Below are 6,139 nucleotides of genomic sequence, written 5' to 3'. Positions count from 1 at the left end.
TGGAAAAGCTCAGCAGGTCTGGCAGGATCTGTGAAGAAAATATCAGAGTTAATGTTCTGGGTCTGGTGACGCGTCCTCAGAATAGAAATGTATCCTGTTCTGAAGAAGGGTCACTAGACCCTAAATGTTAACTCTCGATTTTTTTTTTTTTCTTCACAGATGCTGCCAGACCTGCTGAGCTTTTCCAGCAACTTCTGTTTTTGCTCAACTAGAGACTTTTTAAAAGTTGTACAGTCTGACAAATTCATGTGGCCTTTCAGGCTGAAGCAATATGAATTCTTTCAAACATGACCACAGCTAATCTATTTGCTGGGGTCAACAACAGCCTCCACATAACTTAAGCACTGAAATATCCATGACCACTGGCAAAAGTAGCAATCTTGGTGATGCAAACCTAAACCCAACTCCACGACCACAGCAGTCAGGTAAGAGGATGTTGACAGTGCCAAAGCTGTGGCTGAAACCAGAGAACAAATATATATAGGACTTGAATGCTCAGTAGATGCAATCAAATATATTTAAGAATGTTTAAGAACAGAATATTAATTACCACAAAAACTCAGTTAAAACAATAAAAACTCTTGCATCAAACCTTCAGCAGCAAATAGAAGGTTTTGGAGTACTTAACAGCCCATTGTATAGAAACTTCCATTAGGATATCAAGTCCAGTGTGTCGCTGTTTTAACCAATTCATCAGCTTTTGATTTTGATAAAATGCTGTTAATCCTAGCCATTTTCTGCCCTCAGAATATTGTATGTGCAAATAAAATTTCTTTCTTTTTTCGCAAAGAAAAGCTAAATCAATTGATTACATGCAAAAAAATTTGAAAATTTCAAATCCTTGACGTGAAGCCATGATAATTGTCTGCAATTCAGATCTAGATGATGCAAGATCATGGAGATGATGATTTTGAAAAATTAACTAGTTTGATTAAATAACTTATATTTCAAAAGTGATTATACTTTAAATGTGTTTCATTGGTTACAAAGCACTTGGGATTTCCTGGGGTTAAAAAAGACCCCTTTATAAATGCAAGGTTTTTATTCCTATCTCGACAATTGCCATTTCTTCCCTTTATGCATCACATTATGCATACATTGATTCAATTTTGTCATAGTACTCCATGATGTATTACTTTCAAGTCTGATCATCACTTGTCTGTCTGAACATAGATTTCTTGCAGGGATCACTGGATAGCAATCTAGAACAACAATCTAGCTCAATGTTTGTTACTAAGAACACTGAGGCTGGTTACCTTTATTAAGATAACTCAACAAGGATCAGGATTCAGACCTGAGGTTTTCCTGAAGTTTACAACTACAGCAGTTGATTGACTTAAGCAACTGGATGTTGTTACATTTGTTTCAGATACATTTTTACATGATTAGTCACTACTTTGATAAATGCAAATGATGTAGCCTAATCGCGTACCTTTGCTGTGATTTGTTTCTCATCAATTTTTCCCTTACAAGGTAAGTTGAAATGCAAATCATATAAAGTGGTTCTAAAACTGCCATTATTGCTTCAGCTGGCTGTTAGAAAAGTCAATTTTTGATGATCACAGACCATCAATGTGAAAAAAGTTTTCACATAGAAAGTTCAGTTTTAGACTATTTTCTCATCCAAAAGTGGAAGTAGGGTGAACTTGATTGCATCTTAGTTTTGAAGTGAGGAGAAATGTCTTAGATTATAGTCCTGTAATAGCTATGAATTATGTATATCTCAGTGCTGAGCCTAATATGTTTCACCTGCTTTTCAATACAATTTCACAATTTCAAACACGGCTACATCAGCTACTTGAATATGGATCATGCAGAACTCTCTTCAGCAAAAAGATAAAACTAATTAATAGTTAGTTAGGATAATTTAGAAGAAGCTAGCCAAAAATGTTCGATTAAAATATAGAAACTACCTCTGTGAATTCAATGAAAACTATTAATAAAAGGAATATTGTTGCAATACCAGGAGGATCTTGACTGGCACACTGAGAAGGAATGGGTTAAGTGGCATGGATGGCAGTAGCTTGCCAGCATAGAATCATAGAATCCCTACAATGTGGAAGCAGACCATTCAGCCCATTGAGTCTGCACTGGCCCTCTGAAGAGCATCCCACCTAGACACCCCTATGCATTCCCAAAACCTATCCCTATAACACTGCTTTTCCCATGGCTAATCCACCCAACCTGCACATCGCTGGACACTATGGACAATTTACCAAGGACGATTCACCTAATAACAACCTTTATATATCAATGCTTCTTCAGAAATGCACCTTCAAACAATTTATCATATGACGTTCTTGCACTTAGGCTGTATGACAGTAAGTAGGGAACATGATTTGACAAGATCAAACTTGTGATATCTTTGTGATTGAGAAGATCTTCACCCTTCTGTACTCTTCTGATATAGCCTTTTCCAATAGTATCCAAATGAACACCTTCAACAGATTTCAGGATTTGAAATTCCTGGTACTTCATTCAACATTGTTCCTTTTTATTTTTTGCCATCTTGTCCTATAAGTTGGGAAATAGTTTTAAGATTTTTAAAGTTTTAAGTACCACAGACAGTGACTTACAGCTGTCCATTCTTCAGAACATTCTTTCTGATTCTAAATGAATATGCATCATGCAGTTAAATTGTCTTGAAAGGATTTCCTGTGTCAAATCCCCTTGTGATTTCTGTCTGACTTCACTTTCAGTTCAAAACTACTGCTTGTATTTTTCCCAGACTGTAATAAGACGATGCACGGGTAAGTATTCAGTAAATGGAACCTAATACATGCTACAGGTTGTGGCTTGCATACTTGGACCAAGTAATTAGCAAAAAAAAACCTACACTGCAATGTTAACTCAGCAACTTTCACAAGATCCATTATCCTCCTCGGCCTGGCTGATGCCGAGGTCTGAATTCACCAAAGATGCAAAATGATTTATGAGAACAGTACCAGAACAGAGAAGCTATACCCATCAGTGAAGAGTAGCAGGCTGGTGCTCTTTTCTCAGAAAAGAAAAAAACAGGGGTGACCTGATAGAGGTGTTTAATGGTGCAGAGAAGCACAAGGAATCCAGGTTTTAAGATGGTCACAATTGGTTCTGATAGGGTATTCAGGAGAAACTTGTTTTTACACAGAGTGGTTAAAAGTTGGTTCTTGCTACACAGGAGTGAGGGAGAAAGGAATAGAATGTTTTGTTGGTAACACTAGATGAAGAAGGTGGACTATAAACACCAGCATTGACCTGTTGAGCTAAATGATTCATGTCTACAACCTGTTACACATGTACAAAATGCTTATTGAAGTGAGCACTTTTCTTTCCTCCTTTCTTACACTTGATGGGTTAAGAGTCTCTGTCCTACAAGATGGTAATGTTTCTTGCTTCCATCAAATAATTGTTCAGGATAGTTGTGTTCTAATCAATCTGTTCAGCAATGTTGTCATACACATCTGGAGCAGGTGAGACCTGAACTGGGGTTTCCTGCCCAGATGTATGGACTCTACCATTGATCCACAAGAACTATTATTAGTCAGTGTAGTGTCCTGGGCCTCATCATCTTCAGCTGTTTCATTAAATTTCCCTCCAAAATAAAATGAGAAATAGTGGTGCTCACTCATGTTTCTACTACGTTTATTTCCTTTTGCAAGTCTTCAAATCTCAAAGCAGTCCAAGTCCATGTGCAGCAAAATTGGGCAACATTGGGATTTGAACTGACAAGTGGCAAGAATCATTTTATGTTTGCAAGTGCAAGTCAATGACCATCAGTGACAAGAGGTAATTAACCATCCTTTCATGGTATTCAATGCCATTACCATCATTGAATTTCTCCCATCAACATTCTGGGAGTTGCATTGAATCAGTAACTTGACTACAATATTCACATCAATGCGGTGACTACATTAAAAGGTCAGAGGCTGGGAATTCTGCAATAAAAATGAAGCGGGTACTGTTAAGCCATTCCTGGATAATAATCTTTTGCCACTATTGTGGTTGTTCATATTCAGCAGTTGCCAATTGCAATTGTTCATACTGGCTGTGGCCAAGGTGTAACAGATTAAACTTGAGAATGTGTTCGACTTCTTGGTCTAGAGCATCAACGTCTGGATCTTTGGTCTTTGTATGGGTTGGGTAATCTGCTCAGTGTGTCAGATATCATCATCTTGGTACCTGGTTTATATCATTATATTTCACTTCAAAGTCATATTCTTGCGGAACAATGATGTATTCGAATATATAATCTATTCTGCCACAGTGGGTGTGCTTTGAATCTCATGAGTTGTGACTATGATATCTCTGCATCCTGATGGTCCTGCCAGTGTCTGACTGTTGGAATCTGCCAGGTGGAAAGTTTTGGAAAGCCTAGATGAGTTTGTCTATTAGCGCTACAGTCAGATTCTGTCAATGTTGTTAAACCATTGTATGTTGTGAAATAGTCCTTCATAGGCAGTACCATGCCATTTGCTGACGTATACATCTTTCAGGATATGTAATGGTGACATTGACAGTAGCTTCCATGTCAATTTTAGCATTTAGTTTATGTCATCTTGACTTTTCAGGACATTAATGAATATTAATGGTTGCAAAAGGCTCTAATTGCCTATAGTATCTACTCTGATGGGGGGTTTCAACGTCTATCACCAAGTGGCTCGCCAGCAACACTACTGATTGAGCTGGTTAGGTCCTAAAGGACATAGCTGCTAGATTGGGTTGTGACAGGTGGTAAGGGAGAAACATACTTGATCTCATCCTTACCAATCTGCTGACTGCAGATGCATCTGTCCATGAGAGTATCGGTAAGAGTAACCACCGCACAGTCCTCGCGGAGATGAAGTCCCACCTTCACACTGAGAACATCCTTCAACATCTTGTGTGGCACTACCACCATACTAAATGGGACAGACTTCAAACAGATCTAGCAACTCAAGACTGGGCATCCATAAGGTGCTGTGGGCCAATTACAGCAGCAGAGAATCTGCAACCTCATAGTCTGACATATCCCCCAGTCAAACAAGGGGATTAACACTGGTTCAATGAAGGATAGAGGAGGGCATGTTAGGAGCAGCACCAGGTGTACCTAAAAATTAGATGTCGACCTGATTAAGCTACCAAACAGGACTACCTGCATGCTGAGCAGCATAAGTAACAAGTGATAGAACTAAGCGTTCCCACAACCGACAGATCAGACCTAAGCTCTGCAGTCCTGCCACAACCAATCGTGAATGGTGGTGAACAATTAAACAACTCACTGAAGGAGGAGACGCCACAAATATCCCCGACTCAATGATGGAAGAGCCCACCCCATCAGTGCAAAAGATAAGGTTGAACCATTTGCAACTATTTTTAGCCAGAAGTTCCAAGTGGATGTACCATCTGTCTCCTCCAGTGGTCCCCAGCATCACAAGTACTGTGATGATTCACTCCACGTGATATCAGTAATTGTTTGGAGACACTGGATACTGCAAAGTCTACGGGCCCTGACAACATTCTGGCAAAAGTACTGAAGACTTATGCTCCAGAACTTGCTGCACCCCTAGCCCAGCTGTTCCAGTACAGTTACAAGGCTGGCATAACAATGTGGAAAATTGCCCAGGGATGTTCTATACCCAAAAGCAGGACAAATCTAACTCAGCCAATTACTACCCTGCTAGTATATTCTCGAAAGTCAGTAAAGTGATGGAAGGCGTCATCAACAGTGATATCAAGTAGCAGCTCCTCAGCAAAAACCTGCTCAGTGACACCCAATTTGTGTTCTGCCAGCATCACTCAATTCTTTACATCATTACAGCCGATGTTTATGGATAAAAGAACTGAATTCTGGAGGTGAAGTGAGATACAGCCTTTGACATCGAAACCACAGTCAACTGAGTGTGGCGTTAAGGAGCCCAAGCAAAACTGGAATCAATGGGAATTGGGGCAAACTCTCTGCTGGTAGGAATCATACCTCCTATAGGAAGATGGTTGTGGTTGTGGGAAGTCAATCATCTCAGCTCCAGGACATCTCTGCAGGAGTTCCTCAGGGTAGTGTCCTAGACCAACCATCTTCAGCTGCTTCATCAATGACCTTACATCCATCATTAAAGTCAGAAGTGGGGATGTTTGCCAGTAATTACACAATGTTCAGCACCATTCGTGATGACTCAGATGC

Source organism: Rhincodon typus, chromosome 20 (genome assembly GCF_021869965.1).
Source record: "Rhincodon typus isolate 14 chromosome 20, sRhiTyp1.1, whole genome shotgun sequence".
Lineage (NCBI taxonomy): Eukaryota > Metazoa > Chordata > Chondrichthyes > Orectolobiformes > Rhincodontidae > Rhincodon > Rhincodon typus.
This window is presented reverse-complemented; position numbering follows the sequence as displayed.